This window comes from Chiloscyllium plagiosum, unplaced genomic scaffold, assembly GCF_037043375.1.
Source record: "Chiloscyllium plagiosum isolate Xiang-an unplaced genomic scaffold, Cpla_swu_hap1 HiC_scaffold_42, whole genome shotgun sequence".
Taxonomy (NCBI): domain Eukaryota; kingdom Metazoa; phylum Chordata; class Chondrichthyes; order Orectolobiformes; family Hemiscylliidae; genus Chiloscyllium; species Chiloscyllium plagiosum.
This window is the reverse complement of record NW_028270180.1, coordinates 83132752-83148335: the sequence shown is the minus strand read 5'-3', so window position 1 is coordinate 83148335 and position 15584 is coordinate 83132752. Positions and strand designations below refer to the sequence as shown.

The 15584-nt window shown below is 43.3% G+C and overlaps 1 non-coding gene across 1 annotated transcript; it reads right to left on the bottom strand.

The window, feature by feature from the left end:
- Positions 1–1446: 1446 nt before the first annotated feature.
- Positions 1447–1518, bottom strand: trnah-gug (transfer RNA histidin (anticodon GUG)). Its single transcript has one exon. It is a non-coding gene; the product is annotated as a tRNA-His (tRNA).
- Positions 1519–15584: the final 14066 nt, after the last annotated feature.

Genomic DNA, 15584 nt, shown 5'->3' with positions numbered 1-15584 from the left:
GCCGAGGACAACAACGTCGAAGGAGGCCCTTCAGCCTGTTGTGGCCGCACTTGTCCAACACAACTGCTTAACGACCTGAATCAAGTTTTCCATCATTCAGCCCATAGCCTTATATGTCTTGGCATCACAAAGTCTCATCTGAAATTTTTTTCAGGTGAAACGGGTTTCTGCTTTGCGCACATCTACCCAAACCTTTCTGCCTTTTCCCGACATCTCTTGGCCCAGTATTCGATCCCTCCATCAACAGGAAACGCTACTTTCAATCTATCCGATCCGTATCCCTGATTGTTTTGTACATCTCAGTCATGTCTTCCCCAAACTCTGCTGCTCGGCGACAAACAGCCCCAGTCTGTCCTCATAACTGAAACTATTCAGCCAGACAATACTCCAGTGAATCTCTCCTGCACTGTTCCCAGTGCGATCACATCCATGCGAGAATGTGAATTGTAGAACTGCACACAGTACTCGAGCTGGAGCCAAATAAACATCTTTTATTCTGTTACTTTATGAGGGCATCGCTGGCTCGGCAGCATATTTTGCTATATCTAAGTACACAGCGGGGACTGAGTCTCAACTATATTGCAGTGAGTCTGGAGTCATATGGAGGCCCTACCAGATAAGAATGGCAGTTTCCTTCTTTAAAGGACGCCAGTGAAACTGATGTTTTTTTTTCAACAATTGACCATGGATTTATAGGAGTTATTAGATTCGTAATTCCAGATATTTACTGAATCCCAATTCTACCACCTAGCATGGTCGGCGTCAAACCCGAGTCCCTGGTGTCTGAATTAACAGTCTAGCGGTAAGAGCGCTCGGCCGTGGCAGAAAACCGGTCAAACTGATCTTTTCCCCGATACTGTCCTGTGTCATTTTCCTGAGCTTGACCCTCCAATAATCTCTTGGCCGTCTCAGTAAAAGTTGTTACATGAGTATTGATCTCACAATAGTGGTAACCAAATGGATCAACTGGTCTGCAGGTCCAGATCGTGGGGTTGGGGCACGTTCACCCAGCAACAGTGACCTCAGCAGCACAGACTGAACGGTGTCAATGTGAGAGTCAGTGTTAGATTCGGCAGTGCCTTAATGAAATAGGATATGACTCCACAGCCACATGAAGAAAGAGCAGCGTTCCGAAAGCTAGTGCTTCAATTAAACATGTAAGACTATAACCTGGTGTTGTGTGATTATTAACTTTGTACACCATAGTCCAACACCGGCATCCTCAAATTAATGAAATGGGGGTGTTGGACGGAAAGTCGGGTTAATGATCGTTGGAGGGAAGAAGTCTCTGAGAACGGGCGGATTTGAATGCTGACATATGAAACACCGAGTTATGAGCGAGCAGAAATTGAAGGAAAAAGATCATTGCCTTGGACAAAATATCCATGTTAAAACAACTTATACCTTTGTGTGCTTCACAAAAACTGGGGCAAATAGAGAAACTACTGCCGTGACTCGGACTCGAACCGAGGTTTCTGCGGCCACAACGCAGAGTACTAACCACTATACGATCGCGGCATCCCATATATCAGCACGCAGCCATGGTGCTATAAGTACAGTAGTAAAGACAATGTTAGGCAGAGTACCGAACACAGAATATTAGTGCTTAGCGAACAGTGGCAGATATGTGGGAACTCAGAATGGGCTAACCGTTTAACATTGGTGCCCACAGAGGCTGGGGTGATTCCATCAATAATATGCTGAAGGCTGAGATAAATAGATTTCTCCAAAACATCAAAGATTCCGGGGACAGTGCAGGTTTTGTTGAAATGTATGCTCCAATAGCAATGCAGTTTAACATCGGCTCCTTCACCAGCTCCCCCCACACAAGGCAGTAACCACTGCTGCCACAGAGTCCCAGTTCCCAGCCCCAGAATCAGAGGAACTGAGTGGCGCAGTCACAAAGATCCAACTTGAAATCGGGATGGGAATGAGGTCTCAGAGATACTCCGATGGCTCCGGAGAATGCACGGTACTTCTATGAGGGTTTAGAGGCGTAAGCAGTTCCGTGGTTGCGAATGCTCCTGGTCAAAGGCAGGGCAGAAGGGAAATTTGTTCCCGTTTATAATGACAGCGATCTACAGTGCATCTTGCTGAGACAACTGGAGTGAGGGCGGCTGGTTTGAAGTTTGATTTTCCTTCACCATCACCCACTTCCCTGGAATGAATTGTTGTCACCATTTTTATTTCCAGTTGTTTAATATCTCCCTGCAGTCTGCGGCTTTCTTCCTCAGGTTAATTGCATGACTAACTGTTGTATGATCTACACACTGCTAAATCACGGCCACTCCAAGTAAATATGAATCAGTGATCTATATGAGAAAGCAGTGGAACACACAGCAGGCATGCTGCGTAGGTTTGCAGACGACATCAGAATTGTAGACAGTGAGGAAGATTATCTAAGTTTCAAAAGGATATTAATCCAATGAGTCGTTGGACTGAAAAAATTAACATGGAGTTCAATCTGGATAAATGGAAGGTATTGCATTTTGGTACAACACAAAGAGTAGGGCTTTGCGTAGTGTTGGAGAACACGGAAGCTCGGGATGCAGGTACATAATTCTATCACCTACAGACAAGGTGTTCAAAGGTATTTAACATACTTCCCATCATTGCTCAGTCCTTTGTGTATAGTAATCGAGACGTTATGTTGAAGGTTTTCAGGATATTGATGAGGCCTCTTCTGGAATATTATGTCCAGTTCCGGTCGCCCAGTTGTAGGAATGATATTATTCAGCTGGAGCAGGTTCAGAAAAGGTATACACGCATGTTGCCGTGTGTGGAATGTTTGAGTTATAATGAAAGGCTGGATAGGCTGAGACTATTTTCAGATTTGAGATTGGGGTGCTGGAAAACCACAACAGGTAAGGCAGCATGCGAGGAGCAGGGGAATCATTTTTTGCGCAAGTGTCGTTCATCAGGCTCTTCCCTGAAACGTCGATTCTCCAGCTCCTCAAATGCTGTCTGACCTGCTGTGCTTTCCCAGCACAACACTATCGACTCTGATCCCTCATCCACAGTTCTTACTTTCTCCTAGTTGAGACTGTTTTCACTCTAGGTTAGGGGTTTGAGCGGCGACCTGACAGAAATTTATGACTTCTTGAGAGGAAAGTTAGAGTTAACGATAGCTGGCTTTTCCCAGGAGGGGGATTTCAAGATGAGAGGGCATATGTTTAAGATGAAAAGACAGAAAGTTAAAAAAAGACATGTGAGGCTTTCTTTTAGAGAAGGTTTTTTACATGCTGAGGAAGTGATGGATGAGGGTACATTTGCAACATTTAAAGAACAATTAGATCCAAAAATGAATGGGAAAGTGGGATTTTAAAAATAAATTTATTCATGCCTAGTACATCAGTTTTTTTCCCAGAGGACAGTTAAGAGTCAACCACAATATTATCTATCTGGAGTCTCCTGTGGGACAGAGCAGATGAATATGACAGTTTGCTTCACGAACTGGCATGAGTGAATCAGATGGGAGTTTCCACACAACTGATTCAGGTCATCACTAGACTCTTCAATTCCAGGTGCTTTTTGAATTCAAGCTCCACTATCTGTCATGCCAGGACCTGAACCCTCTGTCCCCAAAATATTACTTGGATTTTTGGATGTAAAACTACAAGGGCATTATAACCACTCAGCGGGTACAGCAGGAGACAGATGGGACTAGATTAGTTTGGCAGTACGTTCAGCATGGATTGGTTGCACTGACGGGCCTGATTTCATGCTGTATGACTCTATGATTGACGCTATGGAACAAATAGCTGGTTGGGATTAACTGCAGCATTGACAGCATAATCGAACACCTGATGGGATGTGTCATCCTGCTGGAGTCTCCGGAGGTTGTTTTGCTCAGTGATCCCTTCCCACACACGGAACTGGTGAACGGCTTGTCCCCAGTGTTACTGATTAAATGAGTTTCCATTTCTGTGGTTAATTGAATCTCTTCCTGCAGTTCCCACATTACCCTGCTTTCTCTGTGGCATCGGTGTCCTTTTTCCAACCCAGGGTGAACGATCCTTTCAAATTGTGGCCACACAAATACAAATCCTGTTTTCCATGTTGTGAATGTGTTTTCATTCTTTCTCATTCACCCATAGGGTGTGATTATCACTGGTCAGGATAACATTTATTCTTCACCCCTTGTTCGTTGCTGCCTGGCTACGCCACACACCCGGGTGCGATCCCAGCCTCGGGTCTCTGTATGTGGGCAGTCTGCACATTCGCTGTGTGTTTGTGTTTTTATTTCTCCCTCATGACCAATGATGTGCCAGTTGCAGGGATCAACAATGGGAAATGCAGGTTTATGGGATAGGGAATACCGTGGGTCCTGGTGCGATGCGTTTCGGTTGGACCACCTGGACTGGAAGGGCCGACAACCCTGCTTCCCCAAACGATGGGGATTCTTGAATTAAGTGTCAGCTCATGTTTTTCTGGCCCTGGAGTCTCTCTAGGCAGGACTGGGTGAAGATTCTGCATAAGGGACATGAATGAATGGGATTGCAGGAAATTAATGTTATTATCTATGTTCCTGAGGTCAGGCTTGCATTCGGGTTGTTATTCGTCGAACTTAAACATCACCGTTTCCGTGTCCCAGCCCCCAAGGATAACCAGTTCAAAATATCACCCCAACACTACCTTCTCCAGGTATCAGTCTTGACTGTGTGGAAGAAACCGATTCTGAGCTGATGCAAGCAAAAGCAGCTTCCATCGCCAGTGTCGGAAACACAGATCCAAATAACAAAAGCATCTGTTAAACCCACCACTGCAAAGTTAACGGCTCAACACGCTTCAATTGTGCCACTCAGCTGTCTTAGCAAGATGCACTATAAATCGCTATGATAGTACAAACGGGCACAACTATTCCCTTGATCAGGAGCATACTCAACCTAGGAATTTCTTGCGCCTCTATATCATCATAGAAAGACCGCACTGTCACCTATTGCATCACTGGAGCCAGAGAGTAACATCGCGCACTCATCCCATCCCCATTTCCGGTTGGATCTGGGAGGCTGTGCCGCAGTTTCTCTGAATCGAGGCTGTGAACTGAGATTATGTGTGGTTATCTGCAACATTGGTTATTGCCTTGAGGAAGCTGGTGAAGTCGCCGATGTTAAGCTAAAATGCTACTGAAACATACATTTCAACAATATCCTGTACTGTCCCCCGAGTCTTTGATATTTTGGCGAAATCTATCAATCTCAGTTTTCAACATTCTCATTCAAGGATCTTCACAGCCTCTGAAGACATCGAATTTAAAGATTCAATTCATTCGCAGTTCCCACATGCCTGTCACTCTTCGCTGTGTACTGATATTTTACATTTGCTGTTTTTCCGATCATTTCCTCTGCTAGTACACTTATTGCTGCTTGCAAGTATCCTGTTCCGTTGTTGCTGTGATCGTGGTCATCTGTATTTTGCATTGTGACCACAGCAACCTCGGTTCGAAACCATACACGACACTAAGTGTTCTCTCCGTTGTCCTTTCTGTGGCACATGGTAAGAAACAATTGTTTTACCTTCAAATTCCACTCTTTCACATCTCTGCGTTTCATATATCAGGATTCAAACTCATCCGTTGTCGGAGATTTCTCTCCTTCCCACGATCATTAATCCTCCTTTCGGTCCCTCCTCCCATTTCTCTGAGGCAATGCACAATCCATCACTCTTCTTCACATTGATACTGTACTGTCTGTCCTGCGGTCACTGTTGCTGGGTGAACGTGCCCCAATCCCACCATCGGGACCTCCAAACAAGTCGATCCATTTGAATACCGCAGTTGTGAAATCAATCCCCATGTAGCAGCTTTTACTGGCATAGGCCAGAGACAATTGGAGCGTCAGGCTCATGGAAAAGACCCAAGGCAGTTTTGCGAAAAAGAGATTTTATTGGAAACGATCAGCTTTTGTGACTTTCTGCGTTGCTCTCGCTGTAATTTCATAGGACTGATAATCCTGAAACCGAGGTAATAGTCTGGGTACTCGGGCCTGAGTCCCACCATGTCAGATTGTAAAATTTGGATTCAGCAAATATCTGCATTGATGAATCTAATGACTACTATAGATCCATTGACAATTGTTGAAAAATAAACATCTGGTTTACTGATGTCATTTCAGGATGGAATCTGCTATCCTTACTTGGTCTGGCCTGCATGTGACTTCAGACTCATAGTAATATGGTTGAGTCTCAACTGCCCTCTGGGCAATTCGGAATGGATAATAAATTCTGCTTAGCCAGAATCGCCCTCATACTAATCCAGAACTTTTAAAACAAATGCTCATTAGGCTCAAGCAAGAGTGTTGTGTGCAGGGATGTCATCACACTGAGAACATTGCAGGAGATATTTACCAAGATGTTGTTTGGGACGAAGAGTTTCAGTTGTGAAGAAAGACAGGACAGAGTGGACTGTTTGTCTCATTGTAAAGGAGATGTACATAAGTCATGAATGAGTTAGGGTATGGACAGATTTGACTGAACGAGATTCCCATTGATGGAGGGATCGATCAGCAGGGGCCAGAGATTTAAGGAGAAAGGCAGAAAGGTTTGAGAAGATGTGCAAAAAACTTTATCAGCCAGTGGGTGGTTGGAGTTTAGAATACACTGCCTGCATTGTTCAGAGCGGCAAAAACCCGTATAACCTGAATAGATATTAAGATGTGATCTTGTGATGCCAAGACATATAAGGCTGTGGGAAAAGCATTGAGAAATCCGATTCAGTTCATTCGGCAGTTGTTTTTGACAAGTGTGGCCACAATTGGCTGAAGGGCCTCCTTTGACACTCCTGTCCTCGGTAGTATCGTGGTTAATGTCCCCGCCTGTCACAGGGCTCAATTCTCCGCTGGGAACAGTGTAAATGTTTTAAAACTGTCACTCCATTCCCAAGTTCGGGCATTGATACCTGTCCTTCCGTTCTCGATGGTGCATGCCACAGGAAGGACAGTGCTGCCTGAATCAGTGTGGGGAAGGGCTGCAGCTCTCAGGGAGGCAGAGTGTCAGTGAAAGTACAAACACGTGACTTCAGCAAACAGTGCATTGTATTTGTGTTGGAATGAAAAGCATTTGACAGACTTGTACTGGATTGAAGTGTTTACTGGAAGCAGGACGGTGAGGAAGAAACAGCGTAAAAACCTTCAAATATGATTGCAGAAACATTTCCCTCAGCATGAATGAAATTGTAATGGACAGAGTAGTGTTTCGATACATTGAATTTGGGTTGATTTGCTTTGATGAGGCTGAGTTACCAGGGTATAAAGCCATTAAAAAATGATACAGCAATTGCTCACTATGATGGAACATTGTGTCAGTAATTCGCACTGCTGTTCGCTCGGAGGATTAGGTTGATTGGCAAAGTTAAATTGCCCTCTCGTGTCCAGGGAGTGAATTAACTCAGTTAGGTGAATTAGCCATGGGTAACGCGGGGACAAGGTCAGAAGTCACAGGACGACAGGTTATAGTCCAACCGGTTTATTTGAAATCATAAGGGGGAGGGCTCACTCTTCCTCAGGTGAAATATACGGGAATAGGGAGGGGAGCTTGCTCTGGGTGAGATGACCTTCAGAGAGTCGACACCAGCTCGAATGACTGAAATGCTCTTTCTACACTGTAGGATTCTGTGATTCTATCGGAGAGGATAATGATGATGTTTACTGGGGTGTAAAGCCATTAGAAACGATGCTGGCGAGGTGTACTGAGGATGAGATTTTATTCACTTGTCTTCTTGGAAAATTGAGAACAGTTATCCATGAACCAAGGAAGACTTAGTGGGGGGTTTTCCGGTTATGAAATGTTTGGACAGAGTAAATTGGTAGAAAATTTCCTCTTTCAAGTAAGTTAACATCTAGATGTCAGGCATTCAATACCTTTGAATAAAACCTTTGAATGACAAAGAAATGATGAGAACAGAATCACTGTCATTCCGAGAATCTGTTTTTCAAAATATTTGGAAAGGCATATTTGGTGACATACAAGGAATAAATTTCACAAGGGGAGCGACAGCGTGTGGATAGGTAAAGGAGTAGGGGTGGGGTGTAGCCGGTCGGAAGTTGCGGGGAAACAATGTCTAATTTGGTTGACTTTAAATGTAAAGACTTTTCGTGAAGATATGCAGCTGAATAAGATTCGATTCTGAAACTCTAAATTTTGAAAGATTTGGCATAATATTCCACTTCAAGCATTGTAAATGGAACTGAGTGGATTTTTTCTATTGCGATGGGAAGATATTACATAATAAATAGGAAGTGATCAGTTGCTTGGAGATCGACTTCGTGCTTTAATCACATGCGTTAAAGATGTGAGGACAAACACCATGATGTTTGGTCCATTTGATACTCAGTGAAATCTGCCAACGTAACGAGCAACAAAACTGGACTTTAACCCTCTGCTTTCCTAAGAAGTATTCTCCTTAAGCTGAAATAAAGTCGGAGCAAATTTGAATACAACATTAATCGTTCCAATGGGATAAATCTAATTCACTTGCGATATTACAATGAACATTGTCAGGTTGCAGCAAAATTAAAATGAAACGAACAAACAGCGTTTCTTGCGGTTTAATCCAATTCAGGTTGAGCCATATGAGAAAGGCCGTTGAGCCACAATATCGCCTTTATTTCCGTCTCCATGGCTGCTTCTCCACGTGAGAGAGAAAGTCACTGAAGAAATTATGAGTCAAATGAAGGTGAGAATATGATGTAAAAAGTCTTGTTGTCTGTTTGATTCTGACACAGTTCTGACTCAGAATGTATCACTGACAGCTATTCATTCTGACGAGCATGGCTATTTATTGGAATTTGCTGTCATTAAAATTCTGGTGAAAGCTGAAACACATTGGTGTGCATTCGATTCCCCTCTGGAAACTTCTCATCCATGGCTTTCACTGCATGTAACCTGATGAGGTCACATGCCACCGCTCTACAAAATGTGCTGAGGAGACCGAGCGATTATGGTGGTGGGTTATTATACTGTTGTTCTCCACATTCACGGATCCGAGTCACACTCTGGTTGCTAACTTTACAAACTGCTCCAGCAGTTTTTCTTTGCACCTCACACTCTGTTTATACACTGGATCGTGAATCTTGTTCTTGCCCTTTACTGCACGGGAGATTGACGAGCAATACGCACCACATTAAAGTCGAAATGAAGAGCGAGAGCAGTCATTCTATTCAATTTTACATTAAATTGGTGTAATGAGAAAGAACACATTTTTTCTTTCCGCCCCACGTTCCATCTTGTCTTTCTATGAAGTTACATCGAAAGAAAGAGAAACAGATAACAAGAGATCGGGAGCACAGGTTTATCCAGTGGGGTTGTTCATGAGTATTTTAACCAAACACTTCACACAATGCTCAGATCAGTATTTCAAACAGTCACTCGGAATTGGAACCGCAGAAAACTTCTCCAATGAAACGAACCTTTCATTCTTCCACAAATTTCTGATATGTGTGAACCATACAACGATCCAACATCCAGCGAGATCACTGACTTGCCAACTGTACAAGATCCACCAACTTTCTTCAGCAATCACAGCTTCAGTACACAGCCAACTGTACTATGCCCAGTGTCATTTGTTGCACCCAGGCCACAGAACATTTCTTCTTCCTGAGTTTATGAGGCTTGTTCCTGATCTGTCTGATCGGTTTCATAAAAGTTTCCTATCACTTCAGCCCATCCCCTCATAATTCTGAACTTATGAATAAAATAAGGCGTTAGACCAAATGTTAAACAAAGTGGAAGTATGCCACTCAGCCCATCGAGTCTGCCCCACCATTCAACGAACTCATGGTTGATCTGATAATCTTCAACTTGATTCTTCTCACTTACCTCGACAAAGTTCCATCACCTTTCTGATCAACTATCTGGCACAGTTTGAAAATACCCAACAACGCAGTCTCAACATTGGGTGCCACAAAAATGACACAGACTCTCTGACCCCTGAGCAAAGAAATTACTCATCATTTCTGAATTAAATAGGCAATATCTAATTCTGAGATTATGTCCTCTGGTTCTCTTCTCAGAGCATAGGGCAAGCCACCTGCCCGTATCTACCCTGTCAAGATCCCACGAATATTGACCGTTTATAAATGTTATTATGTGATTATAGAGCTCCTCTCCACCTCCTTTGTTTCAAGGAGAATAATCCCAGCCTAACCAATCATTCCACGAAGCTCCATTTTATACAGAGTTAGCAACATGTTTGTAAATCTATGCTGGTCCTTACAGCGTCCTTATGAAGTTATAAGACAGGTGGAGAAATTTCGTCGAGGAAACGGGTTGAAATTTCAGGCGCAGATGGGAATTGGAACTTGAAATCAGAAAGTGATTGGAATTGGATTGATCCACAGAAGGACCAAATGCAGCAATGATAACTCTGACAAATGAGAATCTAATCATATTCGATTGACATTCTATGGCTTCATTGTAACTGAATTCCTCAGTGTGATCGTCCTGGGAACTAGTATTTCGGAGAAATGGAACGTGCCCGCCCATATAAAGAAGTTGACTACAATAGCATGTCCGTTGGTCGACTTTGTTTGATTATTAACTCAATTCTCGTCTCCGTGAAGCCTACATCGTCCGCGACGCACAAATTAGATTTTTAACAGAACTCTCTCATTTGCCTAGATGGATGCAGCTTAAATACCACTGAAGGAACTGGACACCCTCTACGACAGTGCAGTCACTTAACTGCACATTCTTCAATACCTGAATATTTATTCCCTTAATTGCTAAAGCACGATTGCAGCAGAGTGCACCACCTAAAACATTCACTGGAGTACGTCATCTAGGTTTTGTTGACAGAACCTTCAATGTTCAAAAACTTTACCGACTATAATACAAGGTTGAAGATGCACTGAAATGTCACCATTTGCAAATTACCCTCCAAGACACATACCAGCATGATTGGAGAGGAAACAGTGGTAAATTCATTGAGTGATGAAGTGGTCTTGATGGTCAAAGCGTTATACTTCAGCCCTCCACCTTTTATCATACAATTTTAAAAGAATTGATTATTGCATTGACCAGAATTGCACACATTCCTTTGGTTATTTCCTAAACTGGCGCTTGCTAAAGATCGAATATCATCCTCAGCCTGTGGTCAACAATAGAAAATATCCAAAAGCCCTCTCAAACAACTGATCTCCCTGTCCAACAATCTTCAGAGATCTGTGAATGCCCAGTCCAAGATCTCTTTGTTCCTGTACACCACTAAGAATCCCCACAGTTATTGTTTCAACTCCCCAAATTCATTACCACTTATTTGTTTGGATTCAATTATATTCGCCATTTTTCCTTTCTACCTGATTGTTACATCCCTGTGGTCCCTGAAATTATTCATCATAGTCAACTGTACAACTAATTGTTGTATCTTCTGTAAACTTCTAAACCATGACTCCGACAACTAAATTTGAATTATCGATCTGCATCAGGAAACAGTGGTACTCCACTGGAAACAGGCATCCAAACATGGTTCATGTTTGGATGGGATGAACACCTAAATAACAGCAGAATCGGACCCTTGCTATCATTTGTAAACCTGATGGTGACTCTGCAGGTTGGTCTCCTGAATGATTCCTTTCACATGTGGGAGTGGTGAATGACCTGTCCAAGTTGTGACTGAGCAAGTGAGTTTACACTTCAGCGGGTAATTGAATCCCTTCCTGCAGACCCCGCCCGCATGGACCTGACTTCATTGTGGCGTGGGTATCCTTGTGTCTGTTTAGTTTGGATAAGTAGTTGAATTTGAGTCCACGCTGAGACGACTCCCAATTATCCCCGTCATCCATGTGTCTTTTTTATCCTTCCTTATTCTCCCACGGAGTGTGACCATCATAGTCTGAACAGCACTTGTTGTGCATCCTTAACTCTCCTTGATCTGAGTCAGAGGGAATTTATGGGTGAACCGTACTATTGTGCGACTGGAGACATATATTTGCTGGTCTTGTTAAGGACGGCAGATTTCCTGTTTGAAGGGAAATGAAAGAATGGGTTTTCAGCAAATTAAAACTTTTTGTCACTCTTTCTCTGAGCGGGTTTATATGCCAGATTTTATTCATCAAATCTAATTACTACCAGCTGCGATGTTCCATTCTCCAAGGGTTGCTGGCCCAAATATAGCCATTACATTTGCAGATGACACGAAGATTGGTGGAGTAGCAGAAAGCATAGGGGACTGACAAAGAATGAAGGAGAATCCAGAGAGACAGCAGAGTTGAGCAGAGAATTGGCAGATGGAGTTGAATCCAGGCAAATGTGAGGTAATGAATTTTGGGAAGTCTAATTCTCGAGCGAAGTCTACTGTAAACGGAAGATCCTTGGGAAAGGTTGATAAGCAGAACGATCTGGGAGTTCAGATCCTTTGTACCCTGAATGTAGCTGCACAGGTGGATTGAGTGGACAATAAGGCATTTGACGTGCTGGCCTTCACTGGACGGTGCATTGAGCATAAGAGCCTGCATGCTAAAATTGTACAAGATTTTGGTTCAACCGCATTTAGAATGTTGTGTACTGTTCTGGTCGCCAAATTACCAAAATGATGTGCACGTTTATGAAAGAGTGCAGAGAAGGTTTATGAGAGTGTTGCCTGGTATGGAAGGTGCTAGTTCTGAAGTAGGTAATGTTTATTTTCATTAAAGAAAACAAGATTGAGGGGGACCTGATTGACATCTACAAAATCATGAAGGGTATAGCCAGGGTGGATAGAGATAAGCTTCTTCCCAAGGTGAGGGATTCAATAATGAGATGTCACACATTCAAGGTGAGAGGTGAAAAGGTGAAGAGAGTTCGACGTTGGAAGTATTTTACACAGAGGGTGGTAAGTACTGGGATAGTGTTGCCAGCAGAGGTAGTAGAGGCAAGCACGGTAGATTCATTTCAGATGCCTCTGGACAGATGCATGAGTAGATGGGGTGCAGAAGGATACAGATGGTTTGGAATTGGGTAATAGGTTTTGACAGTGGATCAGCTCAGGCTTCGACGTCCAAAGGGTCTGTTCTTGGGCTGTAACTTTTCTGTTTTCTCTGTTCGTCTGTGTTCCCTACACGACCAACTTCATGCTAAATTGCTACATCTCAGGGAATGACATTGCCAATTCCAATTATCACAGAGGGAATTCGAATATGACATGCGGCTGTGTTGGAATAAAAGATATACGCTGGATTGGAGTGTTTACTAGGAGCAAAAGGCTGATTTGGAGACGATGTGATCAAAAACAGCTCGGACTGTCAAAGTGACAAAACAGCGAATTGCTAAGGAAATTTTCAGAGAGTGCTTTCAATTAATCGACCTCTCCCTTAAGACTCCAGCACGCTTCCGCTGAGACAATCTGCAGTGCGGGTTAATGCTGCTGTTGTATCTTAATAATCTAATAAACGGAGACAAATATGCTCTTCCTCCCCGCCTTTGACCAGGAACACTCCCAGCTTTGGCATTTCATGCGTCTCTGTGCCATCATGTAATAACCACGTCTTCATTTTCAAACAAATCATTCCATTTCGATACCGTGTTTGTGAGATCATTTCTCATGCAGCAGCTTTTACAACATGGACCATAGATTATTGGAACATCAGGTCCAGGAAAATGACACAGGGTAGCAGTGAGGAAAAGAACATTTATTTGAAAGTACCTCTTTCTGTGGACTTCTACATCATTTATTTCACTTGCTCATTTGGCTCTATCTAGTCTATTGTGTGCAGTTCTGCAATTCGAATGATACCACGGATATGATAGCACTGGAAATGATGCAGGACAGATTTATCAGGATATTGTCTGGGTAGAAGAGTTTCAATTATAAAGAGAAATTGGATAGTCTGGAGGAGTTTTTCTTATAGCAGAAGAAATTGAGAGGAGACATGATTGAGATGTACAAAATAATCAGGAATATGGATGGTGTAGACTGAAATAAACGTTTCTCTTTGATGGTGAGAGCGATCACGGGGGGAGGGATACGGTGGCATAGGAAACATTTGAGTTAATGAGCAGACAAATGTTTTGAAACAGCGGTTGGTTGAAAACTGGAAGTCAGTGCAGGCAAAGGTTGGAGAGGCAGAAATCCTCATAACTTTCAAAAGTATTCAGATGTGAATTTTGTGATGCCAAGTCAGACGAGGCTATAGGCCAAGTGATTTTAAGAAGTGTTCAGATAGTTAAGTGAATGTTAGTTTCCAGCAATACCAAATAGGCTTCTTTTTGCATAAAATTCCTGGATAGTACCACCGCCTGTCACTGCGTGAGATCAGGTTCAATTCATTTCCAGGATGAATGCTTGCATATTGGGATAGCTCAGTGGATAGAACTGCACCTTTCTACACCAGAAACCGGCATTCGATTCCAGACTTGTTTGACAGACTGTGTGGAATTTGCACTCTCATGCTCTCTCTCTCTTCCTTGTGAGTTTCCTCTGGCTGTTCCGATACCTTCCCACAGTGCAAAGGTGTGCAATTCAGGTTAATGGCAAACAAAATCTAGCTGGACTGTAAGTGTTGTAAATCAGAGACAAAAGTCAGAATTGCAGCTCGGGGAAAACGGAATGACCGTTTCAGGTCAACAGACCCTTCCTCGGAACTGTTTTTAATTTGCAATGTTAACCCTGATTTCTCTCCACTGATGCTTCCTGACTCACTAAGCTTTTGGAGCAATTTCTATTTTCGTAGGTGGATCACAAATGCGGATTTAGAAAGATAGAGTGGGGCAGTGTGAATCTCTTCCACGGCACAGTGCAGTCTCAACTGGCCAAATGGCTTCTGTATGCACTGTGTCTAATTCCATTAACACTGTATCTATAAGTCTTTGTCCTTTTTTTAGTCTTTGTTATTCACATCTCTCCTGTCATGTGAAGTGCAGAGCAGGATAATCGACGTATCGGGCATAAGCCACCACAAAAGCTTTTCCACCTGACGCCTGGAAGATGAACGCCTCATATTCTGGCTTGGGACCCTGCAACCACACGGAAAAAAATGTGGATTTCAACGGCTTCCTCATTTCCCCTCGCCTCACATTATTACAGTCTGAAGCATCAAACTCAGCACCACGGTCCGGACCCATACATCTCTCCCCATCTGACATATCACCTCCATCCCTGCCTCGCTCCACCATTCGCTTTCCACCCAACTCCAACCCCCACCCATTTATCTCCCACCCCCAACCAACGAGCCTCAATCCTGATGAAAGACTTATGCCAGAAACGTCGATTCTCCAGCATCCCGGATGCTGCCTGACCTGCTGTACCTTTCCAGCACGACACTATCGCCGTGGCGAAGATAGACGAGCTCTGCTCAGGCTTTTTATCTGAGAGCGGAGAAGGCTTAGTGAGGAAGTGATTAAGGTGCACATTAAGGGGATCGACATGTGTGATAGGAACAAACTTCTTATGGGAAGAGTTAACAACCAGGGATCTCCATTAAACACAAGCGAGAGGGTGCTCAGACGAGATTTAGGAAGAACCTTTTCACTGTTAGAGTGTTGTTTATTTGGAATTCACTGTGTGACCGTGTGGTAAAGGTATGAGTCTGTAAAACATTTCAGGAGTATTTAACCGAATACTTGAGAAGCTAGAGCACTCATGGATAAGGACCAGGTACTGGAAAGTGGGGTGA